The sequence below is a fragment of the Cajanus cajan genome, chromosome 9, assembly GCF_000230855.2.
Source record: "Cajanus cajan strain Asha chromosome 9, NIPB_CcT2T_4, whole genome shotgun sequence".
Taxonomy (NCBI): Eukaryota; Viridiplantae; Streptophyta; class Magnoliopsida; order Fabales; family Fabaceae; genus Cajanus; species Cajanus cajan.
Genome location: NC_138525.1, coordinates 30954664 through 30967407, shown reverse-complemented (window position 1 = coordinate 30967407; position 12744 = coordinate 30954664).

The window sequence follows — 12744 nt, the reverse complement described above, 5'->3', positions numbered from 1 at the left end:
TGAGAGGTTTTTCTCTAGATGTATAGCTTGCTTGCAAGCAAAATCTAAAGTAATGCCTCATGGCTCCTATACACCCTTGCCAGTTGCTAACTCTCCATGGGTTGATATAAGTACGGATTTTATTTTGGGCTTGCCCAAGACCTAGAGAGGCATGGATTCTATCTTTGTGATAGTGGACAGATTTAGTAAAATGGCCCATTTTATACCCTGTCACAAGTAGATGATGCAAGCAACATAGCAAGACTCTTCTTCAAGGAAGTGGTTAGACTTCATGGTCTACCCAAAACAATTGTATCAGATAGGGACACTAAATTCCTTAGCCATTTTTGGAAAACTCTTTGGAGTAGGCTAGGAACTAAACTACTTTTCTCTACTACTTGTCATCCCCAAACTGATGGGAAAACAAAAGTAGTTAATAGATCCCTATCTACCACGTTGAGGGCAGTCCTTAAAGGTAACCATAAGTCTTGGGATGAGTACTTTCCCCATATTGAATTTTCTTGTAATAGGGTAGTTCATAAGACTACCAAAATCTCACCTTTTGAGGTTGTTTATGGTTTTAACCCTCTCACTCCTTTGGACCTAATACCCCTACCAGATTCTTCTCATTATTTTCATAAAGAAGGGGTATCTAGGGCTGATTTTGTGAAGAAACTACATGAGAAGGTTAAAACACATATATAACAACAAAATGAGAGAACTGCTTTATAAAGAAGCAAAGGTAAGAAAGACCTCATTTTTGAGGAAGGAGATTGAGTTTGGCTTCATTTGAGAAAGGAAAGGTTTCCTTCTCAAAGGAAGTCTAAACTCAATCCAAGAGGAGATGGTCCCTTTCAGGTCCTCCAAAGAATCAATGATAATGCTTACAGGTTAGATCTTCCTAGTGATTATGGAGTAATTAACACTTTTAATGTGAGTGATCTTATTCCCTTTGCAGGTTATGATGAGGAAGATGAGCCTACGAATTTGAGGACAAATCCTTCTCAAAAGGGAGGGGATGATAGACCATGGGCCAAGGGCCCAATCACTAGAGCTATGGCTAGGAGCATACAAGAAGAGTTGGACCTCTTGAAGATTAGTAGGCCTCTTAAGCCCAAGGTACTCTTCACTTGGACTACTCAATCATGAAAAGAAGGCCTAGTTCTATTTGTGTATATTTTTGTACATAGTTCTTTTTTATAGGGTTATTCTTTGCCTTTGTATTTGTGAGGCACTTTATGTCATTTTATTAGTCATTATATATTGATTCTAGGGTAGGTTACTTGGAGAGTTTAACTCCATTTAACCTCCTTTGTTAATACACTCTTTTTCTATTTCTTCAATAAGAGAAGAGGGGTGACATTTAGCAATGTTTGAGGGTGTAATTAGTAATTAGGCCAGAATTGGGCCTAGGCAAAATTTTACATATTGGACTCATTTTGCTCTTAATTTTTCATAGATTTGATTTAGATAGGTCTCATCATCATTTGATGAACCTAACTAAACCAAATCAAACATTTTTGAAATAATCAAAGTGAGCAAAATGGCACCATGGACGCCCACCTTGCCAAGTCACTTGTCTTGGCCGGAATTACGATTCACCTCCTTCAAAACTTAGAAGCTTGTAGCACAAGCTTCTCCTTAGCTTTCTTACCAAGCAAGCTAAGTGAGAAGCTTGCTCTCCAAGTTTCTAAACCTTAGACGGTCAATTTAACCTCACAATGGTTCCTAGTGAACCATGGTTAAGGTTAGCTTGCTCTCCAAGATACCTCTCCCTATATATTTGTAATTCCTACATTGTTGCTCACTTTTGACATTTATGAGATATAGAATTCAGAATTCTCTCTCATTTTCAAAAGCCCTATCCATGTAGAACTTTCTCTCTTAGTTCTCTCTCAAAAGTTCTTCACCTTGAAGCTTGGTTCCTCAAGCTTCTTTACTTCTTCAAAAGGTAATCGAACCTCCTATGGTGTTTCTCCTCCATTGGAGTTGTCTTCAAGGAGCTTCTGCCATTGTTGAAGAGTTCTAACCTCAAGTAGCAAGGTCTCGGATGGTGGAGAATTGAAGAACAACAATCTTCTTCAACCTTCTTCCATCATCTTGTCTTCATCCAGAGTTTCTTTTAGTTTGTGCTGCTCTTGGTCCTGATGCACGATTGACTTTCTTTTGTCCTTAGACATATGCCTCGTCTGATTTGTGCTTTTAGAGTGGTTGCACTTGTCACACCTTGTATGGATAATTTGTGATCATCTGGTACATATTCGTGTTCCAACTATCCATCTCTTGACATTGGGTTTCCTCTGTCTCTTGCTTCATCTGTCTTGACTTCACTGGTTCGTGTCTCACCTTGACTATTTCTTCATCTAATACTTCGGTGTCTCACTTTGGCAATAGTAGACTTCGCTCTTATGCTTGATTACTTATCATCTGATTCTTTCATCTAGTTTGTATAATCTTCATGAATTGTGACATTTAATGCATCTAACTTAGCATTTAATGTTTGCTTGCTAATTCTGCACTTCTCGAGATCTTTTGTACTTTCTTGGTACCTTGCTGCAGAGGTGTTGTCTTTTCCTGGCTAGTAGGTGTACTTGTTCTGACACACGCTATTTTGATTTGTGGATAAGCGCTCGTCCATTTATCTTATCTTCCTTCTTATACTTTAATGACTCCATATGTTCTTCCGAGAGTATGAATGTTAGATAGTTTGTCTCGTTGTGTTTTCAAACGCAATCCAACTTCCGTGATTTTTGTCTGTGTATTCGAGTCTCCGTCTGATTGGTTGTTATAGATACTTGACTCTGTCTATGGTGCTTTAACTTAGTTTTGCCTATCGTCCATGGTCTTGTATCATCTGAGGCTTCATTATTTTACTTCTTGTGTTGGGCTTGATTTTGTTTGATCGTTTTATATCTTCATATGTTGTCTTGTTAGATTTTTCCCTTCATCTTGGTTGCTCGTGCTCTTGTCCTTTATTTCATTTGTGCTGGGTTTGTGGGTGTCTTCGTCTGATGTAGTTCCGTCTTTTTCTCAGCCTTTATCCAAATGCTTGCTTCACATCTCTTTGATTCTGGTATGGATGTATATTCTTTATTCAGCAGTTTACCTGTACTTATATCTGAAACACTAACATACTTGTTAGTAATAACAATATGTATTATATTTGTCTCATTCAAAACCTTGTTGGGTATTGCTTTCTTCTTCATCTGACTTAACAATCTCCCCCTTTTTGATGATGACAAATATAATTGATAAATGGTTTCAGATACTATATCAATAGTATTTGCAGGTTCATTTCATTTTTCTCCCCTTATTTCATTTCTCCCCCTTAGTTTATGCACTCCCCCTTACTAGATACTTTCTTAGCCGAATATGATAAACTGATCAATTCTTTTCTTTTATCTCCCCCTTTGTAATCATCAAAAAGAAATATATTGCCAGAGTAGTTATTAGAACAATGATATTTTGATCAGATCATTAAAATCAAAAACCTTTAATCAAAGCATTCAATCTATCAAGATGATAACCATGCATGAATTACGTGTACTTAGTTAAACTAGATTAAGTTTGAATCATCAAACATACATGGGAGGAAAGACAATTGTACAATAAAAACTTATTATCATTTTTCTCATTTGTAGTCATTAAGATGAATTTCTCATTTTTCTCATTTTTCTCATTTTAGCATGATTATCCCTATTTTCCTATTTCTTCTACAGTGAACCTAAGACACCTCTCCCTTGTGTGGATCTATTTGAGCAGGGACGTCTTTTTAGGACGAGAATGAGGGAACTTCTACTTGATTTCTAGCAGAAGGTCATTTTTATGGAAGTGACACATTCATTGAGTTTTTCCTGCAGATGAACTTGCCTCTCCCTTCTTCTTCCAAAGCCCACTCCTCATTCTTCTTGTGCTTCCACAGCACTGACTCTGGAACAATTATTTTCACTTATTTGTCCGTTCCAGGTTGCGTCTCCCTCTGCTTGTTCTGATGTAGAACCCTTGCTTTGAGAAGGTTCGTGTGTACCGAACACCATTCCTTCTATGAATCTTTGAGGAGCATTCGAGAGAACATAGTGCATCAGCACCAAGTCAGTGTAGATGACACTTCTAGTGTGGATACACCAAAGTATCCCACTTTCCTTCATCTGGTTGATGTTGGAGTGATGCTCCAAATATTTTTTCTGACTTTACCCTCGAGGTGAAGGTATAAGCGCATGTTATGTCTTTGTGTGCTTTAGCAAGGTTGCTATGTCCATCCATTGTAATGGATGTCGATCATTTGGGAGAGAGTGGAGTATAGGAATTTAGAAAGGCTTTTGGAGTTTTAGAAGTTCAGAAGTGTGATTTGTGTTGTGATTTCTAAGAGCCCTATGGGTTTTTATAGCTAGAGAAAGCTTCAAAATTTATGATTATTTTTAATACATGTATTACGTGGCGCTTATTTATCTTTCTCGTGCAGAGTAACATGCGGCTGCATTTAATTAGAGATAAGGGAGTTGTCTTTTCCAACAGATGCAAAGGTGACGGTCATACTACCTATTGATTGGAGAGCACATCTATTGATAATGGGAGATATTTGACTACGCATGACAGACATACCTTCCTATGATGGTTGTTATGGATTTGAAGTGTAATCAATAGAGTTTCTTATAACGCAAGAATCAGATGAATGTATGAAAATTACTTTGATGTAGCATTAGACTAAAATTTCTAGACGTAGTTGTTTCTTACTGCATTCTGAGGAGTATTTGGACGAAAATGATTTTCCTAAGCTTAGGGATTAGTTAGTATATATATACTAATATGCTAGCAAGTTCAACATATTCTGTTATTGCAGTAACTGGTTCATACCTCAAAAAGAATGATACTTGCTTTACCTATTCTCACCGTTTGGTTCTCCTTGTTTTTCTGATTTCTCGTTGTTCCTCCTTGCTTCAAGGATTGATATATCCCCTGCATTGTTAGATGTTCAACCCAAGGGGTCAAGCTCTAATACCAATAGAAGTTAGCGGAAATACACATAGAAAAGGGGGTTGAATATGTGTGTGTGTGTGAACAAGGAAGTTTAAAAACGTTTTCCCAAGAGTGATGTTCTTTGTCCAATGTACTTTTGAACATCAGACGGTTAGGCAGATTTGCTTAATCAAGATTACTGCGTCTGAAGGGCTTATCGTCCACTAGGGAAAATGTTTCATAAATATAATAGTTGAAGTTCTTACATTTTCCCTTTCAAGATAGTTTAGTTTAAGGATAAGTAGCAGATGAAACTTTCAGTGTAATAATCTTGTCAAGCAAAGTCAGCCTCTTCGTCTAAAGGTTGTTTTAAAGATGTATATAAACATTGGATGAAGTCTTTCATAAAGGTTTAATTAGTAAGGAATATTTGTGTCTAAGTAAATAAGAGGATGCAATCATTTTATACTGGTTCGCTCAACAGAGCTACGTCCAGTCTCCTTCAATTTGAAGGGTTCCACTAAATATGCAATTCAATACAAAAATATTATCGACCACTTCTGACCCGTTGACTTCACTCATCAACGCTAGTATGTTCTTCTTAGCCTCTTTAGGCTAGTAGTGAGTATTATGAACCACCCAGGTTAGGACCACTCCTGGCCCAAGTATTCTCGACCACTTCTAGCCTGCCAGTTTCACTCACCAGCACTAGTATTTTTAAATCACTTTTGGTTCTCCAAGTATTCTCGACCACTTCTGGCCCGCCAGCTTCACTCACCAGCGCTAGTATTCTTAAACCACTTCTAGTTCTCCAAGTATTCTCGACCACTGCTGGCTTGCCAGCTTCACTCACCAACGCTAGTATTCTTAAACCATTTCTGGTTCTCCAAGTATTCTCGACCACTCCTGGCCCTTCAGCTTCACTCACCAACGCTAGTATTTTCTTATCAGCCACTTCTGGCTAGTAGTGAGTATTCTTTGACAAGCCCCTCCGGGCTTTACAAGTATTCTTTCCCTAGCCTCTTCAGGCTTTACAAATGATAGATGTATAGTCGGGTTTGAGTGTATTAGGTTACTCTCACAGAGAGGATACATATATGATCTACATTCACTAAGGTTTGCTAGCTTAATTTTACAGAGATTTTGAGTGTGTGGGTTACTCTTATGGAGAGGATACATAAGTTTACAACACTCACTAAGGTTTAGTCCATCACTAACATTTCGAACACCTTAGTCTACAGAGATAAAAATACAATATTATATTGTACATATGACTATGTATGCTCATCTCTGGTCTCTGTCTCGTGGGCTTGATATCACACTTTTTCTTCCAGTCAAAAAGCCCAGGGCAAGGAATATAATCATTCTCTGCTCACCTCTTTCGGTTTGATGTTGTTGCATATTTATAGGTCTGTAAAATTTTCCCGTTGCATATGTCCGTTGAAGCTAATATAGTCGTTCATGACTAGTTTGATCCTTTCATTTAATGTATTTGATCTTGCATTAAATGTTACTTCCTATTCTTAGACATCGCGTGTATTCTTCTCTGTGCTATTGCTGCAGTGTTTAACTTTAGAAACTAGTTGACTTTTTCTGGTCATGCAACAATATAGCCGTTGTCCTTTTATGAGAAAGTAATCACTTTTTCTAACACATGCATGCTCTACTTTTACGTGCTTCTCTTTATCTTCATTTCTTCTGCTGTTTCATCGAGAACACCTATGTGATCATAGATGATGCTTTGAATAATCTTTTGAGACTGGATAAGTGTTTACTCAGTAGTCTTCGTCTGCGTCTCACTTCTTCTTCTCCATATGAGTATTTGTCATTGATGCTTTGGCGTCTTATATGGTCTGGTCAGCATTACAAGCAATCTTGTCTTCGTCCGTAGTTTCTTTTTGTCTGTGCTGCTCTTAGTCCTGATGCACGATTAACTTTCTTTTGTCCTTAGACATATGCCTCGTCTGATTTGTGCTTTTAGAGTGGTTGCACTTGTCAAACCTTGTATGGATAATTTTTGATCATCTGGTACAATTCGTGTTCCAACTATCCATCTCTTGGCGCTTGGTTTCCTTTGTCTCTTGCTTCATGTGTCTCCACTGCACTGGTTCGTGTCTTGCCTTGACTATTTCTTCATCTGATACTTTGGTGTCTCACTTTAGCAATAGTAGACTTCGCTCTTATGCTTGATTTCTTACCATCTGATTCTTTCATCTGGTTTGTATAATCTTCATGAATTATGACATTTAATGCTTCTGACTTAGCATTTAATGTTTGCTTGTTGATTCTGCACTTCTCGAGATCTTTTGTACTTTCTTGGTACCGTTGCTGTAGAGGTGTTTTCTTTTCCTGGCTGGTAGGTGTACTTGTTCTGACACACTGTTTTGATTTGTGGATAAGTTCTCACCCATTTGTCTTATCTTCCTTCTTATACTTTAATGACTCCATATGTTCTTCTGATAGTATGGATGTTAGATAGTTTGTCTCGTTGTGTCTTCAGACGCAATCCAGCTTCCGTGATCTTCATCTGTGTATTCGAGTCTCCGTCTGATTGGTTGTTGTAGATACTTGACTCTTTCTATGGTGCTTTAACTTAGTTTTGCCCATCGTCCATGGTCTTGTATCATCCGAGGCTTCATTATTTTACTTCTTGTGCTGGGCTTGATTCTGTTTGATTGTTTGATCTCTTCATCTGTCATCTTGTTAGCTTTTTTCCTTCATCTTGGTTGCTCGTGCTCTTGTCCTTTATTTCATTTGTGTCTAGGTTTGTGGGTGTCTTCGTCTGATGTAGTTCCTTCTTTTGCTCAGCCTTTATCCAAATCCTTGCTTCACAACTCCTTGATTCTGGTATGGATGTATATTCTTTATTCAGCAGTTTACTTGTACTTATATCTGAAACACTAACATACTTGTTAGTAATAACAATATGTATTATATTTGTCTCATTCAAAACCTTGCTGGGTATTGCTTTCGTCTTCGTCTGGCTTAACAACGACCACTCCTGGTCACGAGTATTCTCAACCACTCCTAATTGGATAGCTTCATTCACCAACACTAGTATTCTTAAACCACTTCTGGTTCCCCAAGTATTCTCGACCACTCTTGGCCCGCCAGCTTCAATTACCAGCGCTAGTATTCTTTAATCAGTCTCTTCAGGCTCGTAGTGAGTATTCTTTGACAAGCCCCTCCGGGCTTTACAAGTATTCTTTACCTAGCCTCTTGAGGCTTTATAATATTAGACGTATAATCAGGTTTGAGTGTTTGGGTTACTCTCACAGAGAGGAAACAAAAGTTTACTACACTTTCTAAGTTTTCACCACCTTAGTCCTATAGAGATTTTGAGTGTGTGGGTTACTCTTTACAAAGAGGATACATAAGATTACAACACTCACTAAGGTTTCCTTCCTAAGATACACTTGGAACACCTTAGACTATAGAGATGAATACAATGATACATTGTAGATTTGACTATGAAGAATCGATCTCTGATCTCTCTATTTTTCTTTTGGGCTTGATATACTTTTGGTGCTTAATGTTTAGAGGCCAGGGCAATGCCTATATTTATTCTTTTGTTGCTTCTTGCCAGCCTTTTTTAGTTTGAGGTTATTGCATACTTATAGGCCTGTAAAATTTGCCCATTGCATATGTCTGTTGAAGCTAATATAGTTGTTCATGACTAGTTTGATCCTTTCATTTAATGCATTTGGTCATGCATTAAATGTTGCTTCCTGCTTTTATACATTGCGTGTATTCTTCTCTGTCTTGTTGCCAACAGTGTTTCACTTTATTTGAGACCTAGAAATTGTTTGTCTTTTTCTGGTCATGCAACAATATAGTCGTTGTCCTTTCCTAAAAAAGTAATGCATTTTTTTTCTGACACGTGCATGCTTTTGCTTTTGTGTGCTTCTTTTCTTCTTTGTTTCTTCATTTAGATCACGCGAGGGCGCTGGACTCCATTGAGGGGGGTGGATTGTGAAGTCCCACATCGGTTAGGAAGGAGAACGAAGCATGCCATATATATGGGTGTGGATACCTTCCTTGCGTGGACGCGTTTTGGGGTGGCATGCGTGCCATTGCCAGAAGCAAAACCGTGAGGGCTGCGGCCAAAGCGGACAATATCCACATGCGGGTTGCTGGGCTGTTACATTAATTGTGAAGTCCCACATCGGTTAGGAAGGAGAACGAAGCATGCCATAAATATGGGTGTGGATACCTTCCTTGTGTGGAAGCGTTTTGGGGTGGCATGCGTGCCATTGCCAGAAGCAAAACCGTGAGGGCTGCGGCCAAAGCGGACAATATTCACATGCGGGTTGCTGGGCTGTTACATTTGGTATCAGAGCCTGGACCCGGGCCGGTGTGCCAGCGAGGGCGCTGGACTCCCTTGAGGGGCGTGGATTGTGAAGTCCCACATCGGTTAGGAAGGAGAACGAAGCATGCCATATATATGGGTGTGGATACCTTCCTTGTGTGGACGCGTTTTGGGGTGGCATGCGTGCCATTGCCAGAAGCAAAACCGTGAGGGCTGCGGCCAAAGCGCACAATATTCACATGCGGGTTGCTGGGCTGTTACAGTGGTTGTAGACGATGCCTTGGTTTGTCTCTTGAGACTTGATTCTTTAATTGCTTGCGTGGCAGTCCTTGTGTTCATCTGTTGGTTCTGTGCATCTCAATCTTGACCTTCGTCTTAGTGTTTGAGTTTAATGTTTTGCTTTTTCTTTGATTTGGTCAACAATGTGAGTAAACAAACATTGTTTCCGTTTGGAGTATCTTTCAGTCTATGTTGTCCTTCATCTGATGCATAGTTCACTTCCTTCTTATCTTTATCTCATGCTTGGTCCATTCCTTCACGTTGTACTGGAGGTTGTTCTTGACACACATCCATCTGATATTGGACTCATAGTCGTATGGTGCATATATTGTATTTTGTCTATTCAGTTGGCTTGAATTGTCTAGTTCTCATGATGTGCCTTTCCTTGATTGTTCTTTTAACAGAATTGACCATCTAGCTTCTTCTTATGTTAAACATGTATTTTCTTGTTCCAGGTTTGGTCTTGTTTTGGCTTTTCTTCTGATACTCTAATGTCTCTTTTTGGTAGCAGTCGTCATCTGGTGTTTGTTGAATGTTCTCCCGTCCGTGAGCAGACCTCGTTTTGATGCTTGACTAACCATCATCTAATTCTCTTGTTTAGTTTGCACAGGCTTCATGGATTCTTGCATTTAATGTATTTGATCTTGCATTAAATGTTTGCTTGCTGAATCTGTGTTTCACGAGGTCTTATTGTACTGTTTGTTTGCTTCTATGTCTGGCATTAATCATGATCTAGATATCTCTATACTTTCCTGGTGTTGTAGCTATAGAGGCGTTGTCCTTTGCTGACTGGTAGGTGTACTGACACATGCAACTTTGATTTGTGGATAAGAGCTAGTCCATTTTGCTATTTTCTCTTCTTCTATTTTGATGACTTCATGTGTTTTCTTGAAAGTGTGGATGCTAGGTAGTTCTTCTCATTGTGACTTCAGACATAATCCAGCCTTTTTGGTTTTTGTCTGTGTATTTGAGTCTCCGTCTGGTCAGCTATCAACGTCCATGGTCTTGTATCATCTGAGGCTTCATTATTTTCTTTCTTGTGACGTCTTGTTAGCTTTTGCCCTTCATCTTGGTTGCTCGTGTCCTGTTCTTTATTTCTTTTGTGTCTATGTTTGTGGGTGTCTTTCTCTGATGTATTCCCTTCATTTGATTAGCCTTTATCCAGTGCTTAGCTCATATCTATTGGTTCTAGTGTGGATGATAATACATGCATATTCTCTATTCTTTAACTTGCCTGTACTTATATCTGAAACACTAACACACTTGTTAGAAATAACATGTATTATATTTGTCTCATTCAAAACCTTGCTGGGAATTGCTTTCGTCTTCATCTGACTTAACAATCGTACCCCGTCACATAGAATATTAGTGGGGGCAGTTGGCCCCACTTAAATATTGTTCATTCTTTTATATATATATATATATATATATAAAATATTAATTATTGTATAAAATATATATTATTAATTATATTTTAATTATCCTATTATATTTAATATGATAAAATATATTAATATTTTGTTTATATTTTTTTTATTATTATTTAATTGTTTTATTTTGTGACAAAATTATCTTAACTTTTTATGAAAAAAATTCACTTACTTTAAAGCAAGTTTTGATAGACTTTTCTTACTTAATGCCTAATGCTTTATATTAAATTTTTAAAAATTCAACTGTTAAATTAAAAGTTTTTAACATATAGATCAAGTTTACAAATTTTTAAAAAAATTAAAAATCATACGATACTTCGTTAGATGGATTCAAAATAACATATAAAAAAATATATATTTTTATTATCCCTCAATTTAAATTAATGAAATAGAGTATCAAATAATTTTATTTTTTTAAATTTTTTTATAAATTTGATATATACATTAAAGAATTTTAATTGAACAATTGAATACTTGACGTAGAACATAAATTATTGAGTAGAGTAAGTCTATCAAAATTTACTCTTAGAATAAGTAGATCTCTCCTCATTTTATTATTATTATAATATACAGTATTTTTTTACTAAAAGATTTATTACTTCTTTACTCATTAAAGATGTCATTATTTAATTTACTAATGTATTTTTTTATTTTAATTTTTTTAAACTCTTTGATCATATATATATATATATATATATATATATATATATATATATATATATATATATATATATATATATATATATATATATATATATATTATGTGTTGGTAAGAGAGAACCCACAATTAAAGGAATAAGAGAAATTGTCACACTATTTTTTTTAACTTAAAAATAGAGTAATTGTCACACATATTTTTTTATAACTTAAACATATTTAAATAAAGAAATTTACTCTAATAAAAAAAACATTGCACCCATAAAATATTTTTGATTTTAAATGAGTGTAGAAATTTAAAAGACACTAAAAGAAAATAAATTAATAATTTTATTATTTTTATCCTGTTAATTTTTACCATTTTATTTCTCTAATCTTAAATAAGTCAATCCTCATTATGATCATCTTTATAATTTTTCCTATCTTTACCAAAAAAAAATAAGTCACAAAAAAATTATAAAATTACACTTAAATATAATCTGAGAAAGAAAGAGAAAAAGGAAAAACTGTTACTCTATTTATAAGATAATCATAATTTATAAAAATAAGATATTTTAAATTTTTTACCATAAAAATATATTTTCCAAAAAAATATTATATTTTTAATAAAAGTGATATAGAAAGTTTTATTACCCCCACTTAACAAATTTTCTGGATCCATCACTACATTCACATATTCATGGATTCAACGTTTCACTTGTCATATCTCATCATATTACTTGCTCTCATACCACATTATCATACTCATAGTCACAAGGTCACATATAAAAGATTTTCATCCTCATCATGCTCATAGAAACACATCACTTGCATTAACACAATAATAAGACAGTTCTCACACCATTAGCACCTTCAAACATGACTTAAAACTTATATGTTTTCAAAATTAAATATATATTCACGCTCAGCAAACATCAAGGAACACAATGGAAAACTCAAACATCAAAACAGAAAACATTCATATTTTGCCTATTTCTCATAGGATTTCCCGTAGGAACCCATAAAGCACTCTGATCCCTATCAAGACATATTTAAACTCAAAATTAAACATACATTCGTGCTCAGTAATAATCAGGAAACACAATAGAAAACTCAGAAGCCAAAACAAAAAACATTCAAAATTTGTCAATAGAA